The following is a 16467-nucleotide window of genomic DNA, read 5'->3' as shown; positions in this document are numbered from 1 at the left end:
AGATGTTATAAAGTTCTTTATGTCGACTACGCCACCCGTTGTATTGCGGTCACTACGGCCGCCGCTGCAGCAGGGTCCGCTGAGGCTGATGGTGTTGGTGCAGCTTTTGATAGTATAACCCCCAACGGGTGGGGTATAGCCTCAGGGGGTCAGGTGCAGAGGATGGGGGTTGTGGTGGTGCAGCATAGATGGTAATTAAAGACAGAGTCGGGTTGTGCAGTTTAGGGTATTTACTTACTGCTGATGTTCCGGTCACTCCAGCTTCAAGTGACCACCCGAGCCGTGCTGCGTCCACCAGGTCCTGGATTCAGCCAACCCCCAAGCAAGTCCGGAGCGTGACCCTGAGCCCTCCTTCCTGTCCTGTCTTCTGGCCGTCCCCACCAGGGATCCACCTAGGTCCAGCTCCCTCGGGCCTTCTGTTGGGAGACCCTTGGCCTTGGGTTCCCTGACCCTACACGTGGTTTGCCTTCAGGGTGGATGTGGTGGGTGGCCGTGGCAGATCCTGCCCACGGCCTCCGGTCTCTGGCTAGGGTGTGCTTTAGCCCCCACCAGTTTGGGATCCGGTACCCTTTTGCCAACTCTTCACCCGGTGATGGACTTTGGGTTCTCAGAGTCCTTTTCGTTTCCCCCTCTGGGTCTCTCTTTCTCCTCTCTCTCTCTGGGGCTTGGAGCTGCTCTTCTGCTCTCTTCCTCTGACTTCTCTGCAAAAGGCTGACTGACTGACCCTGATCTTGGATGGTGCCCACCTTATATACTCCCTCTATGTGTGAGCTCAGGTGACCAGCACCCAATGAGCTCCTATCTTTACCCAGGCTGCTCCCCCTATCTGCCCCTACACTACTGGGATGTACCACCCCCCTCCCACTCCAGCCAGGAACAGACTCGGTCGTACCTGCACATTTCTAAGTGGGAGTACCGTTGGTCTGTTCCTCGGAAATGGGATGTGTGTAGTGCATGCAGCTCTCTGAGCCCAGATCCACACTCCATCCCTACCCGGGAGTGGAATATCACACCTCTGGGTTGAGGTGCAATACCCCTGTAGCAGCCGAATCCTCAGGGTGCTACATACTTATACTCCTTTTGGGGAGCCATGTCATCTGCTGGTGGAGGTCCACTGTGTTTTATCAAGACCAAAGTCAGCACAGCAGTCTACCAGGACATTTTACAGCACTTCATGCTTCCCTCTGCCCACAAGCTTTATGGAGATGGAAATGTCATTCTCCAGCAGGACTTGGCCCCTGTCCACACTGCCAAAGGTACCAATACCTGGTTTACACACAACAGTATCACTGTGCTTGATTGGCAGCAAACTCGCCTGACCTTAACCCCATAGAGAAACTATTATAGAGAATCTATGGGGTATTGTCAAGAGGAAGATGAGACCCCAGACCCCACAATACAGACGAGCTGAAGGCTGCTATCAAAGCCACCTGGGCTTCCATAACACCTCAGCAGTGCCACAGACTTATCGCCTCCATGCCACATTGCCGCATTGATGCAGTAATTGATGCACAAGGAGCCCGACCAAGTATTGAGGGCATTTACTAAACATACATTTCAGTAGGCCAACTTTTCGGATTTTAAAAACATTTTTCAAGCTGTTGTTATGAAGTATTCTAATTTACTGAGATAATGACTTTTGTGTTTTCATTGGCTGTAAGCCATAATCATCAACATTAACAGAAATAAACACTTAAAATAGATCCCTCTGTGTGTAATGACTCTATATAATAGATCCCTCTGTGTAATGACTCTATATAATAGATCCCTCTGTGTGTAATGACTCTATATAATAGATCCCTCTGTGTGTAATGACTCTATATAATAGATCCCTCTGTGTAATGACTCTATATAATAGATCCCTCTGTGTGTAATGACTCTATATAATAGATCCCTCTGTGTGTAATGACTCTATATAATAGGCCCCTCTGTGTGTAATGACTCTATATAATAGATCCCTGTGTAATTGACGCGCCCCTGGGCCTGTGTCGCGCTGCGTTGCGCACGCGGGAGCCTACCCGGAGCCGGATCAGTGGAGGGTCGTAGTCTCGTGGCGGTGACCCGGTCCGTGCCCAGGGAGTCAAACTAGACGGCAGTCTATTAGTAGTAAATAGTTGATGACTACGCCACCCGTTGAGTGCAGCCAGTAAGCTGCTGCTGCAGGGCAGACCGCTGAGGCCGGTGGTAGGATTGTGCAGCGTGATAGTATAACCCCCAACGGGAGGGGTATGGCCTCAGGGCAGCCGACGTGGATGATGGGGGTAGCAGGAACCACTCAGAGACGGTACGGTGTAGTTCAGGGTCTTTACTGGTAACAACGACAGACCCTCCCGGAGTACTTGCTAGCAAACGGGGCCTGGTCAGTCTTTGAGCAGATGGGATCTCCCCTGGCCAGGCGTAGTTGTAGGCCTCCCAAACTGACTGTACTCTTCTGGCTACCTTGCTAGAAGCTGATGTAAGTAGCCCACGTCCCTGAGTGTACCGTGTGGTGCTCACCCGTATGGCCGGTGACTCGGGGCCTTCTAATGGCTTCCGCTCCACGATGGCAGTGCTGGTCCCACGCGTGTGACCGTGCCTTCGGGCTTCTGGGCCAGAGGACCTGAAATCCCCTGCCTGACGGATTCTGCTGCTGGGTAGGAGTTAGTCCCCACAGCCTCGGACTCCGGGTCCGGTAAAGAATCTTCTTAGTCAGGGCGAGCGCTGCAGCTGCCAGCCCCTGACTCCTTGGAACTCTGCTGTTTCCTATGCTGCTTCTTGTCTCCACTGTCCTTGTCTGACTCACCCTGCCTCAGCCCCGGGTTTATACAGGGGAAGTTCTTCCCCTCCCAAGACTGGGCAGGAGGTGTGGCATGCACAGGATCCCTGACCAAAGGACCTCCCACCTGCTCTCAGACATAACATTACATTACTGTGGAAAACCAGACCCCTGGGGTGCCACATTCCCCCCTAGTGAAATTTAGTACTCCGGGACTAAACACATTTAGAAAAACATAACAAAGTATAACAATAACAACACAATAAGAAAAACACATAAGATGGTTGCGGCGTGTCCGCAACCGGGTGCAGTCTTTGAAGAAAAGCAAAGGTGTCCATTTCACCAACACAGGGAGACGTAACCAGGTAGGGGTCTGTCCTACCCCGAGTCCTTAACAGTCTCTAGTCCATCCTGGGTTACGCTCCAACTATATACAAGGATTCCCGGTAAATCCACCAAGGTTTCCTAAAAACAACTGGAAACACAAAATTATTCACAAGCAACAATACACAGAAAAACATAAATAAAACAATTTATACACTTTAAATTCTCCAGCGTGCGGGTAACTGGCCTCTAGTGGCCCGAGTGGACCTACGGAGCTGACTGTCTGGCCCTGAACTACAGGGTGTAGGAGCTGTCAAGGGTAAACTGGGCAGCTGTCTACCGGCTCTTTGTCTCACTAGGGGTACGGCAGGCTCACTATAAGCAGAGGGTTGATTCTCCTGTTCTGCTTGTGTGGAGTCTTCTGCCTCCTGGACCGGCTGTTCTTCCAGCTCTACCCGTTGCTCCGTAGGTTCTTGGGATGATGGTTGGAGGAAGGTGAGTACGGGTACCACAACTGCACCATTGACTTGAGTCCAAGACTGAGGGAAGTCCCCGAGCACGGTACTAACCATATCTTCCCTTTCTTCCACGGGTCGATGGTCTTCTTGTTCCTCTTCAGGGTTCCTCAGTTGTTCGGGACACTTCTTCAGGTGGTCCCGGGATACAATGGCTGTGGTTTCCCCTCCGTCTTTACTGATGGTACAGACCTTCGGGTTCTCGTGGCTTGAGGGCAGTACGGTGTACGGGTCCTCCTCCCACTGGTCATCCAACTTGTGGAGCCGTCTTTTCCTCTTCAAGACCTGCTCTCCGGGTACCAGGGGAACAGCGGGAGCATACTGGTTGTAAGTCTTCTCTTGTCTTTCCCTAGCCTGACAGAGACTTCGCTCCACGCTCTCTTGTACTCTCCGGTACTGCTGCTGCCTCTCTGTGTCCCAGTCTGTTTCTGGTGAAGTGTCCTCAGGTGTCAGGACTCCCATTTCCAGGTCAACAGGTAACTTACCAGGTCTCGCCCTCATTAGGTAAGCCGGGGTACAGTTGGTGGAACCTACCGGGATGTGGTTGTATAGGTCCACCAGATCGGGCAACTTCTCAGGCCACAGACTGCGTTCTTCCAGGGGCAATGTTTTTAGCAGATCCATTACCACCTGGTTCATTTTTTCACAAAGTCCATTAGTTTGCGGATGGTAGGGTGTCGTCCTTATCTTCCGGCAGCCATACAGATTGCAGAATTCCTGGAAGACCTCCGCTTCAAAGGCAGGTCCCTGGTCCGTCAGCACTTGGTCCGGGTACCCGTGTGGACGGCAGAAGTGCTGCTGGAAGGCTCTAGCTGCTGTTTGAGCCGTTAAGTCCTTGACGGGGACGACAACCAAGAACCGGGAGTAATGATCCACGATGGTTAACGCGTAGACGTAGCCACTTCTGCTTGGGGTCAGTTTTACATGATCCAAGGCTACCAGTTCCAACGGTTGCCGGGTGACGATGGATTGCAGGGGAGTCTTCTGGCTGGCCCGGTCCTTCCTTCTCAGATTGCACGGGCCACAGTCTCTGCACCACTTCTCGATGGTTCCCCTCATGCCTACCCAGTGGAACCGCTCGCGCAGCAGGAACTCCAGCTTTTTCCACCCGAAGTGTCCAGCTCCGTCGTGGTATGCCTCCATCACCATGGCTGCGTCTCTTCGTGGCACCACTACTTGCCAGAGTAGTTCATGCGTCCGGGAGTTGACCATTCTGCGGCACAACTTCCCCTTGTAAAGGAATAGTCGACTCTTCTCCGCCCATAGTTGTTTGGCTTCCTCCGGAGCGTCTGGTTCAAGTCGAGCCTCCGGCCGAGTCAGCATCTCCTTCACCAGTCGGACGGCAGGGTCGCTGTCTTGCGTTTCCGCCCAGTTGTAGTGGGGTAAGGGGTTCAACGTAGCAGCCTGTTTACCCCTTACCCGGTGGGAATACTGGATAGTCCCAAGACGGTGGAACGCAGGGAGTTCAACTTCTTCCAGTCCCTCCGGATCTTCTCCTTCGTCCGGCAGGTTGGGCATCCTGGACAGGGCATCCACGTTAGTATTGGAGCGTCCTGCCCGGTATTTGATTGTGAACTCGTAGTTGGACAGACGGGCCATCCACCTCTGCTCCAGGGCACCGAGTCTTGCCGTGTCCAGGTGTATCAACGGGTTGTTATCCGTGTATACGGTGAACCGGGAAGAAGCGAGGTAATGCCTAAAGCGCTCGGTGACTGCCCATACCACGGCCAGGAACTCTAGCTTAAATGAGCTGTAATTCTCGGGGTTCCTTTCGGTGGGTCGCAGTTTTCGGCTGGCATAGGAGATCACTCGTTCTCTCCCCTGCTGAATCTGGGATAGTACGGCTCCTAGCCCGATGTTACTGGCGTCGGTGTAGAGGATGAAGGGCTGGCTATAGTCTGGGTACGCCAAGATTTCATCCCCCGTGAGGGCCATCTTCAGCTGGCGGAAGGACTCTTCTTCTGGCTCTTCCCATTTGAAGGGCGGCTTCTGGTTCTTGGCCTTCCGGGACTGGCCTATCAGGAGGTCCTGCATAGGCGCTGCCTTTTTGGTGAAACCGGGAATAAACCTTCGGTAGTAGCCTACCAACCCTAGGAACTGCCGCACTTCTTTTACGCTGGAGGGGCTTGGCCATCCCTTAATTGCGGTGATCTTATCGGGGTCGGGAGCCACTCCGTCAGCGCTCACCACGTGTCCCAGGTATTGCACCTTTGGTTTCAGGAGGTGACACTTGGAGGGTTTCACCTTTAGGCCGTAACTCGCCAGAGCTTCGAACACCTCCGCCAGGTGTTTCAGGTGGTCCTCATAAGTTTTGGAGTATACGATGACATCGTCCAGGTACAACAGGACCGTCTCGAAGTTTCTGTGGCCCAGACAGCACTCCATTAATCGTTGGAAGGTTCCTGGGGCGTTGCAGAGTCCGAACGGCATGCAGGTGAACTCGCTAAGTCCCATCGGGGTGGTGAATGCGGTCTTCTCCCGGTCCGCCTCTGCTACAGGAACCTGCCAGTACCCGCTAGTGAGATCCAAGGTAGAGAAGAAGTTAGCAGATCTTAAAGCAGCCAATGACTCCTCTATCCTTGGTAAGGGGTACGCATCCTTGTGTGTGATACGGTTGATTTTCCGGTAATCTACACACATCCTCATGGTGTTGTCTTTCTTTTTGACTAAAACTAGTGGGGCTGCCCAGGGGCTACAGCTATCCCGGATTACCCCAGCCTCCTTCATGTCTCTAAGCATCCCCTTGGCGTGTTGGTAATGTGCAGGGGGTACGGGTCGATACCTCTCTTTTATGGGAGGATGATCTCCCGTGGGGATGCGGTGTTCTACCCCCTTGACTCGCCCGAAGTCTAACGGGTGTTTACTAAACACTCTCTCATACTCTTGAACCACCCGATAGACTCCTTGTTTCTGATGTGAGGGAGTGGAATCAGTACCCAAATGTAGTTGCTGACACCAGTCCTCCATGTCTTTCTTAGAGCCGTTACCTTCCTCCGGGTGAGATGGAGGCAAGGGTTCCACAGATTGTATAGAATTTTGATTAGTGGTATATAATTTGGCTAGCGTGGCATACCGGGGCAGGTACACTTCCCTCTCCCCGATATTTATTATGCGAATGGGCACCCTCCCATGGCGTACATTGACCACCCCCCGTGCTGTCAAAATGGTGGGCCTACTGTCTGAGTAAACTGGTTCTACCATTGCCTGGTAATCTCTTCCTCTCAGACCAATAGCTGCCCGGCACCAAATCATCATTTCACTTTTTGAGGGCATGGCAATAGGAAAAGGGTCACACATTCTTACGCTACCAATCTCGCCGCCGGAGAGTTCCACTTGTTGCCGTTGCATCAGTGCCCGGATCTCTTTCTGGAGCACCCGCTGCTCGCCGGAGCTGGCGTTCTTGGCAACCTGCTGTAAAAGGAAAATCACCTCTGCAAGACAATTTTCAATTACGTTAGTTCCTAGAGTTATTTTTGGGTGACTCTCATGTTTATCAATATCTACAATGATCAGTCCCTGTGCGGCCAGTTCGACTCTACCGATTTTGAGGGCCACCTCCTTAAATCCGATCTGTGGCACGGGCTGGCCATTGCTGGCGATGATACTCAAGTCGTTGTCAGGGTAGTGGGTAATATCCGAGTCATTCCAGTACTGCTTGAAGAGCACGTACGGGATGGTGGTGACCTGTGACCCGGTATCCAGTAGGGCACTCATGGGAATGCCATCCAGTACCACAGGCAAGAGTGGACGTCCTCCCACATATCTGTCGCGCCAGTTCGATGGGCCTGGTGATCTTTTTCCTGGGGGTTGGCCCTCTACCCCAGGTTGTGCCCGTTTAAAGAACAGTACCTTTCCATATGTCCGGGTTGATTGCAGCGGCGGCAGATGGGTCGTCCGTCCTCGCTGTATCGGTCACTGGGTCTTCCTCTGGCCGGTGGGGTCCTCCTTGGTCGACGCCACGGGATGTCCTCCGGTCCGGATGCCAGCTGGATCTTCCCTGGGGTGGAAACCTGTAAAGACTGCACAGTTCGGGTTAGCGCAGCAACGCTCTTAACTAGCTCTTGGACCTGATGGTGTAGGTCTGGAGCCGGGTCATTGTCCAAAGCCTGCGCATCAGCTCCCACAGGCCCTGCTGACAAGGGCGCCGCCTCCTGGTAGTAAGTGGTAGTGGGGCGTCTGTGGGTCACAACGCCACCTGGTGCCGGTTCTCGGAGCACCCGGATGGCTCTGTCCTTGAACTGTGCAAAGTCCAGATGGGGATCCTGTAAGGCCATTGCCCGCATCTGGGTTCGGTGGGCATTGCAATATAAACCCTCTATAAATTGTTCAGTCAACAGCCTGTCCTCGTTTCCCACCCCATCAGGGTCGGTCTGCTTTATGGCCCTCAGGGCCTCTTGTAGGTTTAGTGCATAGTCCCTTATACTCTCATGCGCTCGCTGCTTGCACCCGTAGAATCTAAGCTTAATCTCGGCTGAGGTGCGGGTATCAAAGGTGTCCTTCAGCCGGGTTAGTATCCCTGCGACAGTCTTCCTCCCAGGTGGCCAGGATTTTACTTCCCTTTTGGCTGCCCCGGTTAGTTGGGCCACCAGGATGCTCACTTTTTGCTCTTCTGTGAGGGGGTACACCTGGAAGAGGCTATCCAGCTTTTCTCTAAAGTCATGCAGGGTATGTGACTCCCCTGAATACTGGGGTAGCCAAGCTGCTCCCGGGATATAGGGCATGGTGAAGGGCATAACTGCAGCAGCGGTAGCGCTGGCGGGGGTTGGGGCAGTGAAGCTCTCCTCCGTATCCGACATCTTCCTCCCCCCTAGTGGACCGTGGCCTACCTTGCGATGATCCTCTTCCGTAGGCCGCGGCTCCGCAGTGGATCGTCAGGGTTGAGGACCTTCCGTCGCGCTCCTGTGACGTCGGCGTATGCTGGGCTCCTTCCAGGACCTTACGCAACGTCCGGACGTGAGGCGGGGTTTCAGTTCTCGCGCGCTTTCGGAGTCCACGCCCCTCTTCTTCCCGCGCGGCGTCCCCAAGATGGCGTCCAACGGCGGGAAAACTCCACGGATGGCGGGAAGAAGGCCGAAGAATCTTCACCACTGGTAAGTTTGAACAGTCTTTGCTTTTCAGGCACGCAGTACCCGGTGGTTGCGGGCACGAAATCCTGCCGACTACGCCAAAGTTGACGCGCCCCTGGGCCTGTGTCGCGCTGCGTTGCGCACGCGGGAGCCTACCCGGAGCCGGATCAGTGGAGGGTCGTAGTCTCGTGGCGGTGACCCGGTCCGTGCCCAGGGAGTCAAACTAGACGGCAGTCTATTAGTAGTAAATAGTTGATGACTACGCCACCCGTTGAGTGCAGCCAGGAAGCTGCTGCTGCAGGGCAGACCGCTGAGGCCGGTGGTAGGATTGTGCAGCGTGATAGTATAACCCCCAACGGGAGGGGTATGGCCTCAGGGCAGCCGACGTGGATGATGGGGGTAGCAGGAACCACTCAGAGACGGTACGGTGTAGTTCAGGGTCTTTACTGGTAACAACGACAGACCCTCCCGGAGTACTTGCTAGCAAACGGGGCCTGGTCAGTCTTTGAGCAGATGGGATCTCCCCTGGCCAGGCGTAGTTGTAGGCCTCCCAAACTGACTGTACTCTTCTGGCTACCTTGCTAGAAGCTGATGTAAGTAGCCCACGTCCCTGAGTGTACCGTGTGGTGCTCACCCGTATGGCCGGTGACTCGGGGCCTTCTAATGGCTTCCGCTCCACGATGGCAGTGCTGGTCCCACGCGTGTGACCGTGCCTTCGGGCTTCTGGGCCAGAGGACCTGAAATCCCCTGCCTGACGGATTCTGCTGCTGGGTAGGAGTTAGTCCCCACAGCCTCGGACTCCGGGTCCGGTAAAGAATCTTCTTAGTCAGGGCGAGCGCTGCAGCTGCCAGCCCCTGACTCCTTGGAACTCTGCTGTTTCCTATGCTGCTTCTTGTCTCCACTCTCCTTGTCTGACTCACCCTGCCTCAGCCCCGGGTTTATACAGGGGAAGTTCTTCCCCTCCCAAGACTGGGCAGGAGGTGTGGCATGCACAGGATCCCTGACCAAAGGACCTCCCACCTGCTCTCAGACATAACATTACATTACTGTGGAAAACCAGACCCCTGGGGTGCCACATAATGACTCTATATAATAGATCCCTCTGTGTGTAATGACTCTATATAATAGATCCCTCTGTGTAATGACTCTATATAATAGATCACTCTGTGTGTAATGACTCTATATAATAGATCCCTCTGTGTGTAATGACTCTATATAATAGACCCCTCTGTGTGTAATGGCTCTAATAGATCCCTCTGTGTGTAATGACTCTATATAATAGATCACTCTGTGTGTAATGACTCTATATAATAGATCCCTCTGTGTGTAATGACTATATAATAGATCCCTCTGTGTGTAATGACTCTATATAATAGATCCCTCTGTGTGTAATGACTCTATATAATAGATCCCTCTGTGTAATGACTCTATATAATAGATCACTCTGTGTGTAATGACTCTATATAATATAGGAGTTTCACTTTTTGCATGATATTCTAATTTTGTGAGAAGCACCTGTATATAGTATGAAGCCCCACTGCCCCATATGTGTATGTATAATTTGATGCACATGACTCGCCCCCTGGGCCGTGGGGTACACGGAACCGGCCCTTCTAGTGTACGGTGCTGATGGGGGTAGTAGTGGCAACCCAATCCCGTGGCTCAGGGTGGTCAGACCAAATGGTGGCAGTCTATTTATCAGTGTTTTGAATGTCCAACTACGCCACCCGTGGATTGCGGTCAGGGATAACCGCCGCTGAGAGGCAGACTGTTGAGGCTGGTGTTGGTGTGCAGCACAGGTGTAGGATAACTCCCCACGGGAAGAGTGTAGCCTCAGGGCAGTGTAGGTGGATGTTGGGGGTGATAGTGCAGGCCGCAATAGTAAGAGTTCAGAGTCCGCTTCAAACAGTTCAGGGTCTTTATTGTAGATATTATTAATGACCCAACAGTACCGGTTAGGAATGGGCCTGGGTGTCTGAGAGCATTCGGGCGAGCCCCACTGGTCAGGGTGAGTGTGTAGGCCTACCGTTCTCTCTATGCTCTTTCTGACTATCCCCCTTTTCGTGGTGTAATAGTCCACGTCCTTGAGCTGGCCGTGTACTTCTCGCCTGTATGGCATGCGACTAGGGCCTTGGGTACCTGTTGCTTGCTCCTCGCTGTACTGGTCCCTCTGTGTGGTGGAGCCTCCAGGATTCTTGGGCCAAGGGACCTGAAATCCCTCGCAGGTTGGTTCTCTGCTGCTGGGCTTGTAACCCTGACAGCCCCGGACCCCAATGCCTGGTAGATTGGTTCTCTTCCAGGACCGGCTCTCGTCACCTCTGTCCCTGGCTTGCAGTTTCTCCTCTGCCTCATGGACTCCTCAGCTACAGCTGAACTGTCCCTCCTTCTCTGGGACTAGTCTCACTCCTGAGCTAGGTCTTCCAGTACTCTCTAACCCTGCCCCCAGTTCCAGCTTTTATAGGGGCAGCCAGCTCCCCCTGCTGGCCTGGGACAGGAGGTGCTGTATGCTAATTGTCCCTAACAAGGGGACCTCCCTCCTGCTCTCAGACACAGATTATTGTTTGTGGCATTCAGGCCTGGGGTGACACATTCTCCCCTAGTAAAATTTAGTACTCCGGACTAAACAGGAAACACAAATACAGGGTATAAATGACAACATAACATATATACAAGTATATTTTGTCCTTGAGGTCACGGCGCTTCCGTGACTGGGTGTCTATGTCACCCAACAAGGTGAAGTTTTCCACGGTGTGGGGACCTGTTTCCATAAACCCCAAGTTCCTGGCCTTGGGCGTGGCGACAAGGCTGAGCTCTCTACTTTAGGCCACAAAGAGGCCACACTGGACAGATGTGGCACCAAGAGGGCACCAAGTGCAACTATCTACAAGACAGTTCCGGTTATTCAGCGTCCATAATCTGTTAGTCCATGAACTAGAAAGACTGGAAAAACATAATTAGCAACCAGGCAAAAAACATAAAACATTTACAATATACAGCATTTAGATCTTCCAGCGAGCTGGTATTTGCCCCCTAGTGCTCCGGGTTGACCTGCGTAACCCACTGTCTGGTGGTGGTCTAACCTGACTTTCCCCACTAGCATTCAGGGTACAGCTACTAGCTGGGTTTACAGGCAGTGCAGGCAGCTATCTGCGGGTCCTTTGGCTTACCGCAGGTATGGCAGGCTCACTGTCAGCAGAGGGTTGACTCTCCTGGGCTGCTGGCATGGGTTCTTCTGCCTCTAGGGCTGCTTGGTCTTCTGATTCCTCCTGCTCTCCTGTAGGTTCCTGCTGGGTTGGTTGAAGGAAGTGTAGGACGGGTATCACTATTGCATCATTTATCTGAGTCCAGGACCGGGGGAACTCTCCAAGAACTGTGCTGATCATTTCTTTCTTGTCTTCTGCAGGTTCAAGGTCATCTTGATCTTCTCCTGCACTCTGTAGTTGCTCGGGGCACCTTTTTAGGTGGTCTCTGGAGACGGTGCTAGTGGTTTCTCCTCCATCCTTGGTAATTACACATACCTTCGGGTTGTTGTGGTTGGACTGCAGTACTGTGTACGGGTCGCTCTCCCACTGGTCATCTAGCTTGTGAAGCCTTCTCTTCCGCTTCAGGACCTGCTCACCAGGTTCCAGGGGACCAGCAGGGGCGTGTTGGTTGAAGAGCCTCTCTTGCTTTTCTCTCGCTTGAGCCAGACTCCTCTCCACACTCTCCTGTACCTTCTTGTACTGTAGCCGCCGTTCCATATCCCAGTCCGCGTCTGGGGAGGTGTCCTCGGGGGTCAGGACTCCCATCTCCAGGTCTATCGGCAGCTTACCTGGTCTTGCCCGCATCAGGTAAGCCGGGGTGCAATTTGTAGCATTCACCAGGATATGGTTGTATAAGTCTATCAGGTCTGGCAGCTTCTCCAGCCACAGGCTGCGTTCTTCCAGGGGCAACGTTTTGAGGAGATCAATGACGATATTATTCATTTTCTCACACAGCCCGTTGGTTTATGGGTGGTAAGACGTTGTCCGAATCTTCTTACAGCCGTAGAGGTTGCAGAACTCCTGGAAGATTTCAGCCTCAAACGCTGGACCTTGATCTGTCAAGACCTGTTCCGGATACCCGTGTGGACGGCAGAAGTGTTGTTGGAAGGCTCTGGCCGCTGTTTGGGCTGTCAAGTCTTTAACAGGAACCACCACCAGGAACCGGGAATAGTGGTCCACTATTGTCAGGGCATAGACGTAGCCCGACAGTGGTCAAGCCTTTGTCTCATACACGGTGGGAGTACTGAGTGGCCCCGTACCGGTGGAATGCAGGGAGCTCTATTTCCTCCAACTCGTCTGGATCTTCTCCCTCATCGGGCAAGTGGGGCATTCTCGATAGGGCATCTGCATTGGCATTGGCTCGGCCTGCCCGGTACTTGATGGTGAAGTCATAGTTTGCTAGCCGGGCCATCCACCGCTGCTCTAGGGCACCAAGTCTCGCATTGTCCAGATGTGTCTACGGATTGTTGTCCATGTACACAGTGAACTTCACAGAGGCCAGGTAATGCTTGAAACGTTCTGTTATGGCCCACACCACTGCCAAGGACTCCAGCTTAAAGGAGCTGTAATTCTCCGGGTTTCTCTCGGTGGGCCTCAGCTTCCGGCTGGCGTACGCGATCACCCTTTCTCTGCCCTGTTGGTTCTGTGACAGTACGGCTCCCAGCCCCACATTACTGGCATCTGTGTGGAGGATAAAAGGCTGGCCATAATCAGGGTAGGCCAGGATCTCATCCCCCGTGAGGGCCATCTACAGCTGGCGGAAGGACTCCTCTTCCGGCTTGTCCCACTTGAAGGGTGGCTTTTGGCTTCTGGTCTTAGATTGTCCTATAAGGAGGTCCTGCATAGGGGCTGCCATCTTGGTGAACCTGGGGATGAACCTTCGGTAGTAGCCTACCAACCCAAGGAACTGCCTCACTTCTTTTATGTTAGAGGGGCTTGGCCAGTTCTTTATTGCCGTGATTTTGTCAGGGTCGGGGGCTACTCCTTCTGCACTCACCACGTGTCCCAGGTACTGTACCTTCGGCTTTAACAGATGGCACTTGGAGGGTTTCACTTTCATGCCAAAGCCTGCCAGGGCCTCGAACACCTCGGCCAGGTGCTTTAGATGGTCCTCGTAAGTCTTTGAATAGACAATCACCTCGTCCAGGTAAAGTAGGACCGTCTCAAAGTTTCGGTGCCCTAGACAGCATTCCATCAGCCTCTGGAAGGTCCCGGGTGCGTTGCAGAGTCCGAACGGCATATAGTTGAATTCACTTAATCCCATCGGGGTGGTGAAGGCGGTCTTCTCCTTATCAGCCTCTGCCACAGGAACCTGCCAGTACCCACTAGTAAGGTCCAAAGTAAAGAAGAAATTAGCTGATTTTAGTGCGGCCAAAGACTCCTCTATTCTAGGCAACGGGTATGCGTCTTTATGGGTGATACGATTGACTTCTCTATAGTCCACGCACATTCTCATAGTACAGTCTTTCTTTTTTACCAGAACCAAGGGGGCTGCCCAGGGGCTACAACTGTCTCTAATGACCCCGGCTTCCTTCATTTCTCTCAGCATGCCCTTTGCGTTCTGATAGTGTGCGGGGTGGTACAGGTCTGTATCTTTCTTTTATTGGTGGGTGGCTCCCCGTGGGGATGTGGTGTTCTACCCCTTTCACTCTGCCGAAGTCTAGCGGGTGCTTACTAAAGATTCTCTCGTACTCTTGAACCACCCGGTAGACTCCTTGTTTTTGGTGCAAGGGAGTGGAGTCAGCACCCACGTGGAGTTTCTGGTACCAGTCCTCCTTGGGTTTCTGGGAACCATTACCCTTCGCCTGGGGAGATGGAGGCAAGGGTTCCACAGCCCTGACAGCATTGTGTTCAACAGTATACAATTTGGCTAGTGTAGCGTACCGGGGCAAGTGTACTTCCCTTTCCCCAATGTTTAAGATCCGGACGGGCACCCTTCCATGGCGGACATCGACCACCCCCCGGGCTGTCAAAATGGTGGGCCTGCTGTCTGAGTACACGGGTTCTACCATGGCTTGGTAGTCTCTCCCTCTTAACCCGATTGCAGTCCGACACCAGATCATTTCACTTTTGGGGGGCATAGCAATGGGGAACGGGTCGCTCATCCTCACACTACCGATCTCACCACCAGACAGTTCTACCTGTTGCCATCTCATCAGGGCTCTTATCTCCTTCTGGAGGACCCTCTGTTGGCTGGAGCTCGCATTCATCGCCACCTGCTGCAAAATTACAATTACTTCTGAAAGACAATTTTCAATCACATTAGTACCCAAGGTTATTTTAGGGTGACTTTCTCGACGGTCAATGTCCACAATGATCACTCCCTGTGCCGGCAGTTCAACTTTACCAATCTTAATGGTCATCTCTCTGAACCCCACCTGCGGCACGGGTTGACCATTGCTGGCGATGATGCTCAAGTCATCGTCTGGATAACGAGTTATATCAGTGTCACTCCAGTACTGCTTGAAAAGTACATAGGGGATGGTAGTCACTTGGGACCCGGTGTCCAGCAGTGCACTCATGGGGATACCGTCCAGCACTACGGGTAAAACCGGCGTTCCCCTACGTACTTATCACGCCAATTAGATGGGCCTGATGACCTTATGCCTGGGGGTTGGCCCTTTGCCCCAGGTCGGACCCATTTAAAGTACAGTACCTGGCTACGTGTCCCGGCTGGCTGCAACGGCGGCAAATCGGCTGTCCATCCTCAGTGTAATGATCGGCGGGCCTCCCTCTGAACGACGGGATCCTCCTCCGTCGACGCCACGGGACATCCTCCGGACTGGAAGCCAGCTTGATTGGTCCTGACGGGTCCATCTGTAACGACTGTAAGGTCCTGGTCAATGCAGCAACACTCTTTGTTAGTTCTTGGACCTGATGGTGCAGGTTTGCAGGCGGGGATGGATTTAGGGCCTGCGCATCAGCCCCCACAAGGTCTGCGGGATAGGGCGCCACCCCCTGGTGGTAAGGGATGGCAGGGCGCCGGGAAGCTACAGCGCCACCCGGTGCAGGTTCTCGGAGCACCCGGATGGCCCTATCTTTGAACTGTGCAAAAGTCAAATCGGGCTTCTGTAGGGCCATGAGGCGCAGCTCGGTTCTGTGGGCGCTGGACAGCAGACCTTCTATGAACTGGTCAGTCAATAGTTTATCTGTATTCTGCACGCTGCCAGGGTCAGCTTGCTTAATTGCCCCCAAGGCTTCCTGTAAATTTAGGGCATAATCTCGGATGCTATCTTGAGCTCGCTGCTTACATCCATAGAACCGCATTTTGATTTCAGCTGAGGTACGGGTATCAAAGGTGTCCCGTAGACGGGTCAGAACCCCCCTTACAGTCCTTTTCTCCTCAGCTGTCCAAGACTTTACCTCCCGCTGGGCCGCACCAGTTAACTGCCCTATCAGTATGCTTACTTTCTGTTCTTCTGTCAGGGGATAAACTTTGAACAGTCTATACAGCCTTTCTTTAAAGTCGCCCAAGGTATGCGACTCGCCGGCATACTGGGGCAGCCAGGCCACTCCGGGGATATAGGCAGGGGTGGATTAAGAGTAGCAAGGGCCCCGGGCAGTTTAGAAGGCGCGGGCCCCCTCCACACACCTGATTTATCACGTGACATGTCACATGATCCCCTGTGATATTGGGCAGATACCCTGATTCCAGCGATGTGTCACTTTTTCAGCTGCTTGTTGTCATTTTGAGAAAATCACCGTTTTATCTGCTGCAGATCTAGCAGCTCTCTGAATGCTGCGCTCTGTATAGCCCCACCCACACCACTGATTGGCAGCTTTCT

This window comes from Phyllobates terribilis, unplaced genomic scaffold, assembly GCF_046119375.1.
Source record: "Phyllobates terribilis strain yellow unplaced genomic scaffold, ASM4611937v1 Scaffold_5__5_contigs__length_657084704, whole genome shotgun sequence".
Lineage (NCBI taxonomy): Eukaryota > Metazoa > Chordata > Amphibia > Anura > Dendrobatidae > Phyllobates > Phyllobates terribilis.
This window is presented reverse-complemented; position numbering follows the sequence as displayed.